This window comes from Austrofundulus limnaeus, unplaced genomic scaffold (genome assembly GCF_001266775.1).
Source record: "Austrofundulus limnaeus strain Quisiro unplaced genomic scaffold, Austrofundulus_limnaeus-1.0 Scaffold99, whole genome shotgun sequence".
Taxonomy (NCBI): Eukaryota; Metazoa; Chordata; class Actinopteri; order Cyprinodontiformes; family Rivulidae; genus Austrofundulus; species Austrofundulus limnaeus.
Genome location: NW_013952501.1, coordinates 1,187,190 through 1,208,017, shown reverse-complemented (window position 1 = coordinate 1,208,017; position 20,828 = coordinate 1,187,190).

Genomic DNA, 20,828 nt, shown 5'->3' with positions numbered 1-20,828 from the left:
CCCCCCCCCCACCTTATCTCCAGAAGGGTTTCTCGCAGATCAATTTAAATGTTGTTGCTGCATTTTTCCATATAAAATATTTAAGACCATCCACTTTGGTGCCTCCTTGTGATATTTCCTACGCTGGAAAGGGTATCCCACTTCCAAGACCTACTTTGAGGATATATTTCTGTACTAGCTGTGCCTCTCCTCTTTGCTTTTGAAATCAAAATTCCTCAAACGCAGTCAACTATGTTTGTGAAATATATCCCTGTCTCCTCAGCTCCCCTCTCAGATGGACGCCGGCTAGGTCTATCTGTATGGGTCAGCACGTGTCAGCCAACCCTCCTTCACAATCCGCCAGTCTGGATCCAGATTGGACGCTGATCTGACATGGGTCAGCGTTCCCATTAATGGGGTTCTCGGCCCGGGTTGCCATTCAGGAATCTAATCGGTTGTGTTACAAGGAGTGCAAGAAACATGTAACACTTAACACAAACAACCTTAGACTCACACTTGGTTCACAGTGTTCTTTTAACTGATGTCCACTATGTGTCGTGAGTAGAATGACAATGCAATGATGACGAAGAAAACTATATGATATTAATTCCTCAATTAAAACTGCCATGCTTGTTCAGTTTACTTAATTGTTTGCACAATACATAATTCTTAAACATTAGAAGCTAAGCTTAGCTGTGTTTACAAATATCTTTGCATGAAATCTAGCTTTCTTTTTGTCCTATGCCTTTTCTGTTCTTCATTCTACTGTAATTGTGTTTCCATTGTAGTTAATTGTGTATGCATGCATGTGTTTGTCTGCATCACTGCATCATACCGATATTGGAATCAATTCTGGCATGATGGTAGCTTTGCATCATCCCTAACACGTAGTTTGAGTGCAAAATATTGTTCAAAATCTGCTTAAAATGTTGGCATTCATTGTTGCGGGGCAACCAAGTTTGTTTATTAGCAAAAAAATACATATACCGTTTTTTTTTTCTTTTTAATGGCTACAACTTTGTCATTATGCAACACAAGTGATCTTACTCTGAAATTTGGCAGGTGCCAAAAGGTGGAAGGTGACATGCATTCCTTCAAGGATTGCTAGTGATAAGATTTTCAGTGAAAACCAGTTTAGAGTTTGCTAGAAAATCCTTCTTTAGTTATAACCAAAACATTTTGAAAACCATTTTGTTGGATTTTAGACAGCCAGGCTAAAAGTGTAATTGACTACAGGTAATGAAGTGAAAAATTACACAAATTAAAAGAAGATATAGGACCATGTGGAAAAATGCAATTTCAAGCCCTGATAGATTCTTTGTCTTCCAGTTTAGCATTCATTCATTAGTATTCATTATTTCAAACAATAAACTTTTTTATTATTATTTTCAAAGCCAGAGGGTTTTATGTATTTATTTTGAAAAAAGTTAGGGTAAGCATTGCAATGAAACATAATCTAAGTTGCTATCGATGCCACGCTACATGCACATCATGAGCTGAAATCATGACAATAGAGAGTCAACTATGTGAATCCTTTCTTCACTTTTAGGGTGTTGTTTATGCTTCAGCAAAACAATGCAGGGTTTGTTTTTTTCAGTTTATGGACCAAAACATTAGGCTGAAATGTTAATGCATGGTGCACATCTTGGAAAATAAATTAGCTGTGATGTTCTTCACAGCTGAAATGGAATGAAATGCGCCAGGGTGTTGCAAGGTAATCAAACAATCAAAGAGCTTCTCATGAAACTGGTGTTAGTGTTAACTGGGACCAGATATTTCTTTAGTCTTTGAAAGCCCTCACAAAACTTTGAAAAGCTACTCTTTTTTGTTTAAAGTGAAAGTTCGGACTGGATGTGGTAACACTTTACAATAAGGTACACAAAAAAAAGCTTAACTACTCAGTAACTACTCAGATCCCATTAAGATCCCAGACCTCTTTCATGGGAGGCCTGGGCCTGATGGCAACCTATTATACATATTTTTGGGGTGTGTGGGAAACCTGAGTACCCAGAGAAAACCTACGTAGGCACGAGGAGAACATGCAAACTCCACACAGAAAGACCCCAGCTTTGAACCTGGGGTTGAAACCAGGACCTTCTTGCTGTGAGACGTTGGTGCTAACCACTGCCTCATCTTGCTGCCCAGTAAATATTTGACTGTACAAGATGAGACCTAAGACATTACATCATGTGCAGACTGCTAACCCTTCAACATAGACCATGGATGGGCAACTTAAATGACACTACTAGAGGGCCACCTGGCGCTGTACACTTGTCCAATTGTAATAAAACTACAATTTAAAATAAATATATTTATTAAACCAACTTAAAGTTCAGTAACAACTTATTTCATGTTAAAATGCATATGTAACAGTTGTACTTTTGTTTAATAAATATGGATGCAAAACATTCAAGGAGACGCAGTGCCATCAGCCCGCGGTCCACCACTTCCCCATCCTTGTCAATGACTGTCATTATAAGCATAAAACAAACAAAAACATAAATAAATCTAAACTGTCTCTTTCACAGTTGCTTCTTTCAATATGTCCACATCTGTTAATTTATTCGCACATTGTTGCCTTAATTCCCACTGATACAAAATGTCCATCAAAACCTCCACAAAAGTAAGCATTTCATGCAAACTAACACCCATCCGTCCTCTCAGCCATTCATCCTTGGTTATAACAGCTTGTAATGTCCGTCTGTTGGAACTAATTATAGTCTTTTAGTACTGGAAAGGGATGACAATCTATTTTAGATCCTTTGGAAGGTGCCAGTACAGACTCATACTTTACAACCTCACTCTCACACCTGATTGTTTTTAGACTTCGTGACACATTTAGGGAATCACTTGATTGGTTTTTAATAGTAACAATATTTTACCTCCCTCCAAAAAATATCTTGGCTTAATGCCTTTTTCATAGCATGTTCTCATTTATAAGTATTTCCCTTATCCGAGTTTGCTATTTTTATATTTAATGTAATAGACTTGCTTTTTGCAGGTTTTGTCTTTCCCATGCTCTTTAACTACTTGCCTTGACTCACTGTTTTAAATACATAAACACACACAAACCCTATTTTAGCTCTTATATTAGCTTTATTAGCCATAAATTATAAGCCCGGGCATTAAATTATTGGAAATTTATGATGGAATGAGGATCAAATGAAAATGCTCTCATGCACATGTCTCTACATCCCTACACTTACACAAGCACTTACGTGCTGGGTGCCTAAATGTGCTCTCCTCTGGGAAAAAGTGGCTAATTCTGTCTAATAGCATGGCCACCCTTCATCTTTCCACTGGGATCCTGGTATTCAATTACCACCAGTTTATACCTTTCTCTGCTACATATTGCCACCAGCACTGACAAACTAATGGAGCATACAGGGTTTTTTTTCCAGCTGCAGTTTGAAGAACTCTCATAACTAAATATGCATGATTGTAATATGTTTTTACAGACTCATGCTGATTTGCCCCCCCCCCCCCCCCGCAGCATATTTACTCCTGTTCGTTAGAGGCTGCAGTAGTTGGTGGTCAGTGTCAAGGGTCTCATGGTTGGAGACTCGAGCCCAGGTTGCTTTAGACTGGGCGTTGGGCATAAAACAATTGAGTTTTTTCATTGTGACAACCCCAACAAAAGAGAGCAACTGAAGAAGAAAATTTACTCTTGTTTATAAAAAAAGCCTACCTTGAAGGAATGCCTGCTATTTTCCATGCCAAAGTTTTAGACTAAAATCATCTTCTGATGAAAAATGACAGAGTTAAAGGCATTTTAGCTAAACCTTGAAAATAACTGTGGTCTCATGCAACATTGCAAAATCTTGCTTGATCTGTTAGCGCCTGAAGAATGTTTATTAATGAATTTCCCTTGTACCCCATCAATTGTTTTCTTTCTGTAATATTCCCAGAGGTATAGCCATTTTTGTGCAGGCTAATGTTGATTCGCTGTGGTGGCCATTAAGGGTGTAAATCACCAGCTTTATCACAACACAATATTAGTTTGATTTGTTTGCATGACCATGTTTTTCGACATCACAAAGTCTGTCATGATACATTTTTTGTCTGCAATCAATATGATGTGATGTCATATACAAATCTATTCACCGACTGACCTTTTAATGGACATATCAATGTGAATCAATGTATTGCCACACCCCTAGAGGCCATCTTGAATTGGTTGACTCCAAAACATACTTGCTTGTAGTTGTAGGTCCAATAATTATTTCCTGATGATCACTCAATGATTCTTTTGTGAAAAAAAAAACATTGATGATATTTTGCTAACAGCACCATTATTCAAACACAAAAAGGCACATTCCATCTTTGTCTTTGTGTGAAAAAAAAATAAATGAATGAGTATAATAGCAGAGTACAAGAAGAATTTTTAGCTAGAAACTGATCCAATCTGTGCTGCTGTTGACATGGTTGAGTTGAGTGCTGTTCAGCTGCAAAAAATAAATACAGACAAGTACTGTGTCGAAGTGGAGCTTATTAGCTGCGACTGTGGGCTGTGCTACTCCACTCCTTCAGTCTGACTTTGGGTTTTACATCCCCCTCTTCCACCCAACCACCCCCTTTCTCTCTCTTGGGAATTGTTTCTTGATGAATTTCAAACACAGACACACACGCACACACACACACACACACACCTGCAGCGGCACACACATCAACTTGCTAACAAGTGATCGAGCTTCTTCCTGACAGCTTTCAGTTTTACCGAGTAAAGAGTCCGAGCAGTCTTTCAAGTACAGAGACGTTTCCTCTGAGGACTTTCAAAGGTCCATGAGAAGACTGGCGTTGAAATGTGTGACAGTCAGATGAGCTCAACATGTTTTTTTTTGTTTTTTTGTTTGTTTGTTTTTTTCAGAAGATGTTTGCTGGTGAAAGTGTTTTTCTAGGTAGATGACTCAATTTTGATATTTTATTGAACATCAAAAGAAGTGTGCATATGTGAAAGACTTACCAATGTAGCTGGTCTCTGTGTGGCTGTGGTGCATTTTTTTTTTTGTCCAAATGAGATTTTTCTCTGCACTTTTCACCTCTGAGATGAATGTAATAGTATAAAAACGAAAAAATGTTTTATCATTCAGAAGTTGGGGTCATTGGTGATTCACAATATTGCAGCTGACATACATTGTTTTTTTTATTTAATATACTTAGCACAGAATGTAAGCAAGTTTGTGTCATGTAGATTATTTATTTGTCATAACAATGCTTCATGGCATCTGATTAGCAGCACCTGAGGGGACCACAAGCTCAAGTGTCAGTAGAAACAGCAAAATAAGCTGTTTGGCAAAGATTTGGCAAATTCTTTACTTGCACAGTTCCATACTCAGCTGCAGAGATGGGTAGTAACTACATTTACTCAGTTATATTTACTTGAATAACGTTTTTTTTTTTTACGAAGTATCTCTACTCTTACTTGCGTAAATTTTCTAGATTCAGTTTTTGTATTTTTTATTAAAAGAAACTGATTTGAAAAAAAAAATAGCTTTTGACCGAATTGGTTATTTTGTAATTTAAATTAATTACTTTCGTTTTGATCTTTAAAATACCAAATTTTCACAATTTGGTCCATCCGATGATGTCATTTTTACATGTTAAATGATTGACGTCTTGATCAGTAACAGTACTTGAACAGACTTTTTACCAAATACTTTTTTACCCTTGTGTTATTTCTTGGATGGCTACTTTTTACTTGAGTAAAAATATGTTGAATTAATGCTACTCTTACTTAAGTACAATCTTTGAGTATTCTACCCAGCTCAGCTCAGCTCTACTGCTCATCCCATAAAGCATGTTCCTTACAAATGTGACACCATTTAAAAAGGAAATGAACAGGCTTTATTGCCGTAAAGCCTTGTTACAACAAATACAAACAACAAATAATTTCCAGATTTTTTTGTGCTAAGTTTATTTTAATATTAAAGTGAAAGGTTCACCATTTCTTGAAGAAACACATCTCACCTGTCTTTCATGCCATAGTTACAGCAATGGCAGCCATCTTGAAATGTATTGATTCCAAATGTTAATCAGTTGCAGATATATATCCAGTGAGGACATGCAATGGAGAGTTTCTTTTAAACGTATCCAGTAGATCACTAGATATTTAACAGACAAACAGGGCCATTTCTAAAAATAAATCCCACAGTTTTAAGTAAAGACTTTGTGAAATGTTGAGCACTTGAAGTCTGCATTGTCTATGACTTTCAGCTACAACCACACCCAATACAAGCTCCATATTTGTAAAACCGACTGTTTTATTACCATTTCTGTGTTTGCTAAGCTTCATTAGCTGTGGTGGCCATCTCAAGTCAGAAAGACTCCAAAAGTTAATTAGTTGTGGATATAAATCCGTTGATAATTTTGTGAGGGCTGCACTAAAATCCATTTAGTGGTTAGTGGCGAACAGACAGACAAACATGCACACCGAAGCAACAACATTATCATCCACCTTTCAGCACAGTGCAATAACAATATTTGTGAGATTTCTGTAGTTTTATGTATTTTTTTTTTCATTAGTTTTCTTTTCTTGCTGTGAGAAATAAGTCTGAGTCAACAGGACGCAATAAGAAATGCTTGTACGGATAAACTTACCTTTCAGACCGCGGTGTTTATTTTTATGAATACATATTCTGTTCAGCTATTTAATACACTTTCCAAGAACTCTTCAAAACTTAGTATGGGTTCTTTTTGTTGCTGTCAGTTAAAAAAAATCAAAAATAAATAAATAAATAAAGAGTGAATATTTAATTTGTTTTCTGATCCACAGTTCATCTCAGCTGATGGTGGATATGTATAACTGGGTTTTTTTTCCTGGCCTCAGTATAAATCAATGTGTCCGTCTCCAACCAATCAATACCTGTAGCACTACTGCTGTATTAGGTTGTGCTTAGAAAGTATCGTAATATTAGCAGTAATTGTGCCTCCAAACCACATTTTGTCTCAACTGTAACTCGAATCTGATAAAGTGTCTGTAATTCTGCAGTAACGAGGAGAAAAAAGGAGAAATAAAAGTTTTAAAAAAATGCATTTTTCATTACTTTGTCTCCACTTCTGAGAAAGCAAACATGGTAAACAATGTTTAGGTGAGAGTTAATCTTAAGCCTGCACCTGTCTGGAAACCTGAAGGCTGATTACGAGTAATTTGACCACCTCTGTCTAGACACACTTCTCAGCTGCATCCAAACCCCTTAAACAACCCCACTACCGACAAGGCCACCTCAAATGACAGCTGAGGAACATTGCATTTAAATTAGGGGTTTAAAACTAAATTTTAGACATTTTAACCATTTTAGAAAATTAAACTAACTAAAATTTAATTACATAAAAAGTTAAATTGAGATTAAAATGCAAATATTCATACATAACTGCCCAGAGTTGCGCTATTAATCACAATTAAGTGTATGCTTGATTTGACAGCTGCAGATATCAGACTTTTCTCTTCCAGATTAGTCAGTTGATGTAAGGGTAGTTGGAGTCGCTTCTTTTAATCCTAAATATAAAAAAATGAAAAATCAGCTAAATTAATTTAGATTTTATCTATGTTACTTGAAGGGATTTTTTTGTATCTTTTGGAGAGGAGTACTGTAGAGAGTTTAGCAGCAGTTAATATCCTACCTGTTGTACATAGCTCTTTGAACGATATCAGTGAACAGAAAAAGAGTTTAGCACTGACACACTGATCAACTAAGATCAAAATTAAGTTTTTGCCACCGTCCAATCTCAAAAGTATCATGGAGGTTCAAACTTGTGCTTGTTGATTTTTATCACTTTGTTGCAAAAGAAATGGTGAATAAAACAATTCCACCCATTTCAATAATATTATTCTCTTTTTGATTAAGGGGGGGGGGGTAGTCGTTTCTGCTACAGAGTAAGGACCACTTGCAAACTAGTTACTATCAAAGTGAGGTCTTTGTAAAGAAACTTGTCTCGGTCCTCACATTCTTTGCACTTTACTGGTTAAGTTTAGAGACATGGTGTGAGTTAAGTTTTGGTTCAGGTTAGGGTTAGGAAGAGACAAGTAAGTTTTAGGAAAAATGTCTGGGTTAGGCAAAAATACAAATACAAAAGTGAATGGATGTCAGTACAAAGTCCTCTGATACAAGTAGGATGGGTGTGTGTGTATGTGGGTGTGTGGGTGTCTGTGTTGTGGGGGAGGGGTCTATACCTTTTAATGCATTTTGCAAATCATTGGAGAAATTCCAGTGAAACGTTCAGAAAATAATCATTGGGTTAACTTCTACAACTATTAACTTTTGAAGGCAACTCAGTTTAAGCTACCACAGCTACCTAACCCCACACACAAATAACTGTACCTCAGTGAACTTTATGGATATTCTGTAAAATTAGGTGTGTTATTAGCTGACAGTCATTCACAACAAGTACTCCAAATGGTAGTATCTCATACAAAGTCACGCTTGATTTTGAAATATTGCATCAGATTGTACATAGTGTTATTTTCAGGGTTTGACCAAAGTGGCCAATTCTGTCATTTCTCATGAGATAAACTAAAAATATTTTGCTCTTGGCTTTTCTCAGACTAGCTGTCAGCTCATCAATCAGGTCAGAGATAAACTCTCCTCCTCCAAACAGAGGTTGTCCAAAGCATGTACACAAGTAAGATATTACCTGTTCATAACCTTTAAACAGAAGTTTTCTTCAAAAAATCTGAACTATTCCTTTACCGCTGAATGTCATGCAGTGGGATTGTAGCGTGCACTTTGGCTTGTCAGTGAAAAAACAAAATATTTCACAGGCCTACAGTTTTCTTCATGATTACTGAGCTGAGAAGGAATCCTCCCTGTAGGAGGAGAGTTACTAAAAGGCAGCTGACAGAGGTGCACTGGCTGTCCTTGGTGGCTTGTCAGAAGGTCGTTCACTGTTTACAGAGAAATTGCACTGATTCACTGTCTTCTGTTCAGGGGCACATCGAGTGAGTAATTTATTCATTTATAATTGACATTTCTTGCTGGGCCTGCTTTATTTCAGTGTGATAAGCGCATAAATTAAATCTACTTGATTCTGACGATTATGATAGAGAATTATTGATTTCTGTATTCTCAGTAAAGTGATAGCTTTAGCCTATTTTACGTATTACCATTCAGTGAATGAAATCCCTAACTTAATCTCACAGACTGAAGAAAAGCAAAGAGCAAATGTTTTCAGTGAAACCTGCCGACTGCCTTATCTTTTCTTGTTTTATCTTTAAAGTCAAATCCTGGCTTATTGCTGTCAAACACTGAGATAAGAAATGTTATAAAAGAAATGCTGAAACTCTGCCTCAAAATTGCAAAACTTTTTGATTTTTTTTTTTGTTGTTGTTATGTGTAAACACTGCCTTCAGCACAAAAAGCAGCCATGTAGAAGTAAACTGAGCGAAGAAATAAAAAGGCGATAAACAAATGAGCATGACTGACTTTATAACAAAGTTTAAGTTTTTAAAAACATGCAGACATGTTTTACAGAAGGTTAGCTCACAAGGAAGCCCTAAATGAAATTCTGTATATCTGCTGAGCAAGGCTGTCAAATGACTTTGACTGAAAGCCCAGCAAATGCAAGCGTATTGCAAATTCGAGACATTACATACCGTCTTTAGGATTACAGCGTGTTGGCTCTGCACTGTAATAAACTCCATTCCTGCAGAGCAACCAATATTACTCGACTGCTGGAGCTTAAGAGTGTAAATTCTTAAAGCTGCTAATCATTTCACCTGGTCGTGGCATTTTGCACAACGTCTGCATATGACTGAAAACACTTCTTCAGAGAAGAACACACGCTGCCTGCAGGCGGAAATGAGATTATGGAAGAACACAAAAAAGTACGTAAAAAATGTTTTTGTCTTACTGAAGTAGGTTGAACAATTTTGACTGAAAACTGTTGAAAGTCAGATGACAAGCCTAAAACAGGTAAAATAAATCTAAAACAAAAATTAGTTTTTTTAAATAAACTAAATTTATTGTTTTATGGCAAAACAAACTCAATTTAAGACCTTCGTGTTGCCTGTTTTGCCAGAGTTTTTATTTATGATCATATTGCGTTGGAAATGACAAACTTAGAAATGTTTTAGTCAAACCGTGACAATAATAGGCACAATTTTATGCAGTTTCACAAGACGCCACTCAGATACTGTTGTGAATGACTCACAGCTACAATTACATCAAAATTTAGCTCAGGATTTGTAAACTTGACTGAGTTTTAACTATTTTATACTGGGTAAGGTAGATTAGCTGTGGTTGCCATCTTGAATTGGAATGACTCCAAATTATAAATAGTTGTAGATTTATGTGCAATGTGAAAGTTACTTGAATCCAAACAGCTATTCAGGTAATACTTTGCTAACAGAAAGTTTTGACTAAAAATAGTTAACGGCAAAGTTTCACACAAAAACCTTGCACAATCTAGCACTTCCATTATTTGTTGGGTAGCTAAGCTTTAGGAAAAAAAAAAACTTTTATATTGTTTGAATTATAGCTACTTTTGTGTTTTTCTAAAATTAATTGGCTTTAACTGTCATCCTAAATCCTGTTGACTCCAAAAGGCAGATCTTCATTCATTGATTACTTTTTACGTGTCATCCCGTGGATCATAAAATATTTTGCTAACAGACACACATGTACATCACAGACATTAGCAAGAACACCAACGACTGTTTTATTTTAGCCTTTTGGCATCAGGTATTAATAAACAAGAAGCAACAATAAAAAATGGACTCATTGTTTAGACAGTATTTTATGGGTAAAATGACTTTCAAATAAACACATATCTTAAAAGCAATCAGGCCTGGTGTTTGAAGTACATTTTACCTCTTGAGGCAGAAGAGCAGTTGGACCTTTTTTTTTTCTGGAGTTTAAAAAGGTTTTAACACAGAGTTCATTCAGAGTGTATTCCACTGCAGGGCACCCAGGTGCTCCGTTCTACTTCCTGCAGAGTTGTAATTACTAACACCGAGACAATTAATTCCATGCAGTGAGGTGAGTGTGAGCCTGTGAGAGGGTTTTTGCTTCATACCTTAATGTTTTTTATAATTTAATTTCATCTCATTGAGTCGCTTCGGATTTTCACAGATAGAAAGCGCTGAAGTGAATGAGTCTGCCTGTGTTTGTAAGGTGGACAAAACAATCAATCCCTTAACTTTCTTTTAATATACAAAAAGACTAAAATATTTACTGGATGCTGTTGAAAATGGAAAAATCAGAAGCCTGTGCTCTAAGAGCAAAAAGGATCAGGAAAACTTCTTTTTGATTTTTTGTCATGTTTTGTAGGAGGAATTGGATCCAAGAATGCAATCCAAAGATGGGGAGGTCTAATAAAACTTGAAGGATTTAATAATTATCAAAACTAAAAGCTGGCATAGCAACAAATGAAAGAAAAAAATCGTGACTTTAACTTTGTTGTGAGAAACAAGTCTTTTCGTCAGTCTGAATCATTTGGTCTTATGTAGTACTTGGTGAATTTATTTTTATTGTTTTTTTTTATTTTTTATTTTTTGTTTTGTTTTGTTTCTCTTCCTGTAAATCTAACTTTTTCTGGAAGAAAGTGAAAGTGCTGAAAGTGTTTACGGTTTAGCACATTACTGCCTAAATGTTTTTAAATTAATATTTTAATCAGATAATTTGAATTCTGTGTTTGATATGACAACAAAACACAGGTTTTTGTAAATTAGTGTGTTATTTTTACAAATGTGTTCATATTTTGCAACAGATTTGTGCTCTGCTAATTGGGTGTGTGGTTGTGCTAATTGTCTGAAGTGTTTTTAAAAAGGGGGTTCTGTTTTCAAAATTATGCGTAAGCAAATGATGGAATAAGTAATATTACATGGTTATTTAAGGTGAATTATAATGATTTTCCTTCTGGGAGTGTTGCAGGCTACACCAGAACTGCTACAACTGTCTGCTGCTGTTTGAGTTTGAAAACAAGGACTCATTTAATACAAAGCTGATATAAAGGTGTATAAAAAAGCAGTGATCCCTTTTTAGCTTTCAGTTGCTGTTTACCTTTGATTCAAATAATAGGTCTGACAATGAAACCTTGCTTGGATAATAGTAAGAGTAATGCGATGAACCTCGTTTGAGGTTAAATTATTATTTTTTCCCAATCTCCCTGTTCAAAGACAATATTTTACTGATGCTTTTCTTGATACCATCTGAGAAATCAAATGAGAGTGAAACAGTGTTTGAATGTCATCAATGAACTGATGACATTTGAACAAATGCTAGCGCCTGACACTGGAAAATAAGCTGCAAATGGTTATTATGACTGAATATTTTGAGTTTGTATCATACATGACAGGAAATATGTGACTATAATAATAAGATAATGTTGATTTTTCTGACTGCTGCATGTTTGTGCAACAAGGTTGTGGTCTGACTCTTGGTGTTGGGGTCTTTCCATTTTTTTATTATTTGCATGTTCTCCTCGTGCATGTGAGGGTTTTTTCAGGTATTCCAGTTTTCTCCCACAATCTTAAAATGTGTATGTTAGGTTAAAGAGACATTCTATGAAACTTTATGTGTGTGAAAGGTTGCTTCAGTGTGGTCCAGTGTGGACTGGTTACCTGTTCAGACAACCTCACCTCTCACTGTGTGACCACAGGAGTTATGCACTGGCTTTCTGTGACTAAATAAATTAGATTATTGGATGATATTTAACAGATATAAAACAGAAAAATAAATTCCCTAGAGAAATTACATTTTCTGCAAAAATGTGATATGAATGCTGAAAGCTAAATGCTTTTAATGATTAAAGAAATGATTAAATTTGCTGAAGCTGAAGTAGTTAAAGCTAAAAGAAGCAAAACACAAGCTAAAACTAAAAATTAAAAAGCTAGCTAAAAGCAAAATGTAGCAAAATAGCAGCTAAAAGGTGAAAGAAGCAAAAGACTAAATGAAAGTAGCAAAGGTTATCAGTCTAAATGTAGCAAAATGAAAGGAACCATCTGCCAACAGTAGTAAAAAGCCAGGCTAAAAGCTAAAAATAGCAAAATGTTAGCTAAAATATCAAATTAGCAGAGTGGTAGCTGAAAGCTAAACACATCATAGAAAGTTAAAAATATTGCAAGTAAGCTGAAACATATGGAGCTTGCGAGGGAACGTTTTTTTTTCTTGTTTTCCCTTGCAATATTATTGCGTTACTTGGCAATACTTTTGGGTTACCTCACAATACTTTTGTGTTACCTCACAATATTGTTTTGCGTTCCCACGCAAAAGTTTGTTTTTCACGAATTGAATTAAATCAGACTTTATTTCAATTATCCAGTTGTTAAAAAAAGATGTGTCAGCACAAGTTAGGTGAAGTGATACTGATGTTGTGTGGCTGCAATGTGTTAAAATATCGCTATATTACATACTTTCATGCATGGCTGTGTGATATATTCATTCCGAAGCTGAATTAAAGCAGTAGGCTAACTTGTTAATGGTGAACATGTGAATTTGTTAATAAACCAGCAGGCACAACAGTGATAAATGAATTTTGCGAGGGAATGCAAAAAGTATTGCGAGGTAATGCAATACTATTACTTTGAAACGCAAAAGAAAAAAATTTGCGTGTCCTGTTGCGGGCTCTGTAGAAACAGAAATAAAAAATAGCAATGTTTTTGAAGCAGTAAAAGGATCTCAGTCTAAACATGACTAAAATCAAAAGTCAGTACCATGTCCTGAATGAGCTGACTGTTTTATGAATATATGAGCATTAGCACAAAGAAAACAAAAACATCTAAATTGCAAAAGAACATGGAAACAAAAAGTATGAATGCTGAGTCAGCATTCATAGGATTCAGTTTGGTCAGATACTGAGTCATTTTCCATCCATCGGTTATAGCAGAACAGTGATAGCTTTAAATCAGATTTTCTCTGAGTATCAAGAGAGTCCACAGACTTGTAAAATAAATCCCACATGCATCTAATGTTTTTTTTTTTTTTTCACAAAATGCAGTTTCTGTTAGAATTGCTCCCTTACCCTTCCCACTCTTGTTTTAATAATAGCTTTTTCATCGTTGATACATTTTCTGAGTTTTGTCTTTTTCGGCAAGATGAGGGCAAAAAGTTCCCTCGTCCTGCACTTAGGGATATAAACTGAATTTCCATTCATCAAAAGAAATTCAATTCAGCCCAATTTGTTTATTTCACATCAATCTACAGTCAAACTTGTCACGGAGGACCTTGCAGAGTAAGTAATCAAGTGAAATTCAAGACCAAATATTTCTTATTTAATTCAGTCCTTATTTAGTTCGGTCCATATAATTCAGTTTTGCTCTCAAATATTGGATTTGATCAGAGAGGGTGTAGAATGGTGTTTACAGGCTGATGTTTCAACTTCTTACTGCACTGCTGATTTCCACAGGGCATTATTGTGAAGTCAGGACCAAATCCTGACTGCAGCTAAATCCTTCAGAACCAAACAGATCCTAGCAATATGTGGCATACCACTGAGTGATATATGAACCACATTCTTCTAGTCCTGCCTCAGATGTGGGTCTCCATAGCAAATCACCTGCCTCCATCTCACCCTATCCCAGGATCCTCCTTTGTCTTATCAGCCCTCTTGTATCATTTATCCTACTTCACTACGATTCCTCCTTCTGCTTTTTTTTTTTCTTTCTCCCTGACAGCTCCATATTAAACATATTCTACCAAACTTAATTATATTAGATGAGCTACAGTGAGTGATCCAATATGGAAAGAGCCACTTGGAAATTTAGTTGAAAAGAAAGAATCATTGTTGCATAGCTAATAAATCAGCCTTTCCGACTTATATTATTTCCAGACAATCATAAGACATTTCCAAAGGTGAAATCAGTTTGTTTGTTTTTTTTCACACATCTATAACTAATATTGAGCAAGTTGAAAAATAGTAATAAGTAACACAACCCTTGTGTTTTTATGTACAGTACACGGATACAGGAATTTGGAGCTTTATGCCCCATGACTTGTTTCCTGTTTCTGGTGTATTTTTAATAAAATAATATATATTTTTTTATTAAGCACAATTTACAGATCTGACATAGCCACTACAGCTGTTGTCATGCATACAGGGATACTTTTAGAAACAACAACCAAAAGACGGTTTCAGAAAATGCTTTCTGTCTTGACAAGATCTTAAGTAATTCATACAATTATCTAAAGAAATTGATTTCATTTTTTGAAAGCAAAAGTAGCACAAGTAACAGCTTGCTGTAGATTTTCTGGAGCAGTCTGGGAAATTTTAAGCATAAAAATCACATTATGTCTGTCAGAATAACCACTTAATGTGAAACTGACATGTTTTTTTATTTATTTTATTTTATTTTTTGTTATATAAAATTGACTGGCGCTGAGTCACAATCCACTTTAGAAGCTCAGTTAGCTCATCAACCAAGTCGGAACTAAAGTTTATTTTTCCAAACTGCGGTTGTTCAAAGAACTATCTACAACAGGTATGGCATAAATTACTTATAACCTTCCCATGGCTCTGCTCTTCAAAAGATCAGAAGTATCCCTTTAAGCTGCTGAGATGAGGGCAGCAGAAGTGAAATAGCAGGAGTCGATCCTTGCAATAGCAACTACACTGATGGGTGTGTGTGTGTCATGATTACGAAGTGCCTGAGTCTCATTTCTCTGAATATGAACCGAACTAACTCAACATACCAGGAACAGAGTGTGCTTGTCTTGTTCCCTCCATGCCGTTTTGGGTCTATCATAATACTGTAAGCAACATATGCCAGCTGTAGGTAAGGAGACTGCTTACTGAAAGAAAACCAGGTCATTAAAATGTGTCCCCCTCAACGAAAACTCAGTGTGGGTGCATTATATTAACACGGTGTTCCTTATTAGGAGAATGACGCTGGCGCTGAAGCAAAGTTGCACACGCTGGGCTGCTGCTTGGAATTTAAAGTTAAGTCTTAAGCCTCTGCATGACACAACAAATAAGTGTCCTTGCCTCAGCAGCTAGCTGCTTTGAACCTTATCTAAACCCTTGAATGTATCCAAGTGCATTTTAATATGACAAAAAATGACTGGTGCAAAGTGTTAAGTGTTGTATAGTTTTCTTTAACTTAGCCATATTACCAGCAGAGTTACTCCATTTCACTTTTTTAGAGTGTTTGAGATGGTCTTAAATAGTTTTATCTCCTGCAGAGTGAGATGGAGAGATGATCCTTTATGCACCCATTTTCTTACCTGTGTGTTTGCAAATAGAGCTGCTCATGTGTGTGTGTGTGTGTGTGTGTGTGTGTGTATGTGTGTGTTGGGCATGTGCTTCTGACTTTGAGCGTGTTTTTAAGGACTGAAAACGAGTCGGTGCTTTGAGGAATGTCTCCGAGGGGGGCTGCGCAAGTGGGCACAAGATAATTCCGCTTTCTACGGCAGGGAAAGTGTCATAACAAATTAAACTCACCAGAGGCAGAAACTCCTGGGCTCAATTTCAATTCAATCCTAAATCCATGAAGGAATATGTAAATGTATGCGCCACACAAAAAAATATTACAATGCCGCACTGTGCCATGCGCTTGCAAGATAGGCTTGCATCCATTATCAGAATTTTTTTTGAACACCAGCAACCCAATTAGTGCAATTCAGATAATCTGCCAGTACTGTGGCAATGTTAATTTTCCCAAGCCACACACACTGTTGTTACAAATTCAACCATTTATTAGCCCCTTTTCTTCCCTGCTCTTTTGTCAAACATCTTAAACTATAAAATAACAAAAAGAAAGTTCAGTAAAAATAAAAGTTTCAAATGTGAAATTGTTAATTAAGCTAAAGCATGTTCAGTTTGCCACTTCTGGTTTGGTGAATCAGGGGGCTGTCAGTTCCCCCCACTCTCAGTTTAAAAGACAAGATGTAATGCCATCCTCTTAATTATGTAGCATAGCAGGCGCGGTGTCGGCTTTTGAATGCGTTAAGCACAATTCCGATGAAGTCTTAAATCATCGGCGTATCATGTTTTTCTAATGACATGAAAAGCTGTCCTCCCTCCCACCGCCATTAATGGAGCAGGCGGGCTCAGATAAAACGTGACAGTGTTCTCAATGCTGGAATGATAAATCTATGTGAAGGTGGGAGAGCCGCAGCGATGCCACACACCCAATACAACCGATTAAGCTCCCACTCAGTGACACATACGCTCACTCGGAGCACGTGCAACACATACCCACACAGAAATGAATGATACTACTGTGGACACAACGATATCAACAGACATGAATCCTATCTGATTTCCATGTGTCCTTGTCTTGTGCTCACTGTCTGCCCACATTTTCAATCACCCACTTGAATAAATTATCACTGAATCATTCATTGATAATTGGGACTTGAGCACTATGTAGAGTGAAAGTTGCTGTTTGAGAAGGGATTGATATGATAGCATAATTGATAGCATGAATCTTGATTGTAATCAGTAAAGGAATGGTTGAACAATGACCCAGCAGTATATAGTAACCATTACTTACTGTAGTCATATAGAGGTCATGGCTTTTAGTCTTTTTCAGCTGTCAGAGATGATGTCTGTGATACAGCAAGCAAATGATTGTCCAATTTTTTGTTTTATAGTTTTTGACCCATGAATACATTAAAAGAGACATACCATGCTTTTAAATTCTTATTTTTTCACATTTAAATCATTCGGTGGTGGTAACTCCACAAACCCCTTTTTCACCCCTTTTCTGAGGTGGGTCTCAGATCAACTCGTTTTAATGCTGTCCCTTTAAATCCAACTGAGGCGTCTCACACTCTGTCCCCATCCAGCGTCCAGAGCAGTCATTTCGACTCTAAAGTGGTGCAACAACTTTTTATTTACAAGTTAATTAAAAAAAATGTCAACAACAGAAGACTTGTCCATCCAGTCTTACATGTTTTGTTTGTTCTTTGTTCAGAAAACATCTTAGAAAACAGAGAAAACCGAATGTGTTGAAAAATATGACCCAAACAGAATGTAATAATGACATCTAAGCAGGACCAGGAGAGACTGAATTCTATATATTCTGCACTCCAAGTATGCAACAAAATGTATTTAACAGCCACAAAATTAATTTTGCATAATGTGTTACCTTTAGAGAAGTGGTTTCCAGCCTGTTTTCTTCAAAGTCCCCCTTCCTTACTTACAGACACACTGATCCCCGATCTCCTGAGGATGGGTTCAACCTTTAGGTTTTTATCAAAATAATAAAAGAATAAAGTGAATAGTTAAAAATAAATATTTGGAAAAGGGTAAAAAAAGAAGAACTGAGTTATACAGATGGACTTGTTTTGGTGATTTTTATTTACAAATAATAGCTTCTGAGCAGACAAGGTTATTGACCCCCTTGTGCTCTCTGGTGACCCCCAAGGTGGGGCGAGCCTCCCTGTTGGGAACCACTGCAAATTAAAGCTGAAATATGTTACCATCTTGAAAATAAAATAATAAAATAAAATAAAATAAAATAAAATAAAATAAAATAAAGCTGATTTAGCCAGTGATATAGACTCTTCAAGACTTGAATGCTCAAATGGTCAGTGTTGGTTATTTTGATTATCTTGAAGGAAGGCGTTTTGCCTCCAACTTTTTATTTCAAAGTTTTAAGATCATGTCGTGTTGTGAAAAAATAACATTACAGTGTCTTTAGTCAGACCTTGAATATAAGGTTATGTACAGTGTAATTCCATATAGCTGGAAATTTCAGATAGCTCGTATGTATGTGTTGACTTTCATTATCAAATTAACACAAAAATATTACATTTTGAACGTAAAATCCATCCACTGTTCCTTGAGGTATTTTTCTAACAGACAGACCAACAAACACACACACATGCACACACAAACACCATCACCTGCCTTTCTACAGTAGGCGATACAACTGACTAAAATCATCATCTGTCTGATCAATTGGTCCGCTTTAATTATTTATTTATTGCAAAACATTGTGTCTTTGCTCACATGCTTAATATAGACACAGTAAAAAACCTAAAGTAGAAGTGCCAATAGAAAGGGGAAAAATTCTTCGTTATAACACAAAGAAAAAAAGCAACATATTTAGAAAGTAAGATGAAGCAAGCTCAAACAAACTGAGGCAGTACAGGGAAAAACACAGGAACATGGGAGGTTTAAAGCTGTTAGGAACAAGCAAACCTGAGAGGAAAGATGTTATAAAAAGAGAGAATAAAGAGAAGACACGCACAGAGTGTTCAGGTAAATGTAGAAAGTGCTGGAACTATTTAAAAGGCAGCAACCCAAGCGACAGTAAACAAAACAAATGAATTATGTTCTAGCTATTTGAGCATGCATGAGTGTTTACTGTATATTTAGCAGTGATATAGTCAAATTAATTTTCTGATATGTTTTCTGTAATTACAGAGGAGAGTGACTCACTCTGCATTTTCAGCTGCAGTAATAGACTCGTTTGAGGCAAACTGAAAGTGGGTGATACCCATGAGCTTCAGCAGCAAGACAAAGAAAAGGGAAAATCTAACGCAATTCAATAGCTGTTTCATGATTGACAGGTGCCTGGCACATGGTTTGTGGCAAAAATAGAAATGACTGCCACCCCACCAGACAGTCTACAGCGAGCAGACAGTTTGTGTTGGTGCTAAAGTTTTTCACACAAAGGTAAGGAGACCATGGTGGTAGGAGATGTGGGGTAACTGGTGAGGCACTGATAACAACGGCTGCTATGGTTGAGGGAATTTTGATGAGCTTTGTTAGAAACAAAGCATGCATGTATTCAGTCACTGCTGTTGAAAGAAAACTGGAACTTACAGTAAATAAGAACTTTTTTATGAGAATGGTTCTGCTGAAAATTGATTTCTGTTAAAATTGCGTTTTTCCTTTCCACTGTCACTGATGTGCTGTTCAGGATAGGAGACAGTGATGCAGTGATTCAATACAATCTGCTGGCTTCCTTAGATTGACTGTTGTTTGTGCAATCCCCTGAGATGACATATGTTGTAATGTGTCACTACATAAATAACCTAAACTGATTTGAACTGAGTTTGAACAAAAAAAAAATTTGGTATTTTCAAAATTAAATGAAAAAAAATTGGCCGAATAGGTGAACTGAAAGTCAGCAACTGCTGTTGATCAAAACCAGCATAGTGTTGGTTTCATGTTGATTTAAAGAAAGCATTTGACACCACTGACCAGAGTATTCTCCTTAAAAAGCTGAATAAATATGGTATTAGAGGACCACTGGATATCTTGCTGTTTGAAAAATAGGAAACAATTTGTACAAATAAATGATGGAAGATCTGAACTCTGTAACATTACATGTGGAGTTCCTCATGGTTCTGTACTTGGAAAAAGTTTTTTATTTTATATGTGAATGACTTGGTAAATGTGTCAGGACTTTTTAAATGTGTAGTATTTGCAGAGGACACCACATTTTTTTGTTTGAATAAATATATAGTATGGATGTTAGTGATGATACAGACAGAATTTGTAAAAATGCTAAGTTGGTTTCAACACAATAAATTGTCATTACGTTTGGATAAAACTAACTGCATGATATTCAGTTATAAAATTAGAACTGTCAATTTTCCATTTAGAATTGATAGTGTTGAGATTTGTAGAGTTAGTGAGGTGATAAGATTTTGGGTGTCAGCAATGATGAAAAGCTGACATGGAAACCTCACATAAATTAAGAACAAAAATGGCTTAGTGTAGTCCTCCATAAAACGAGAGAGTTATTCAGTGATAAAGCTTCATATATGTTGTTGTATGCAATAAGTGTTCCACATATGATCGATTGTATTCCAGTTTGGGGTAAAGCATGCAAAACAATTACAAATCCTATTTTTATTTTACATAAACAGAGCTGTGATAATTATTACTAGAAAAGTAAGTAAGTAAGTAAGTAAGTAAGTAAGTAAGTAAGTAAGTAAGTAAGTAAGTAAGTAAGTAAG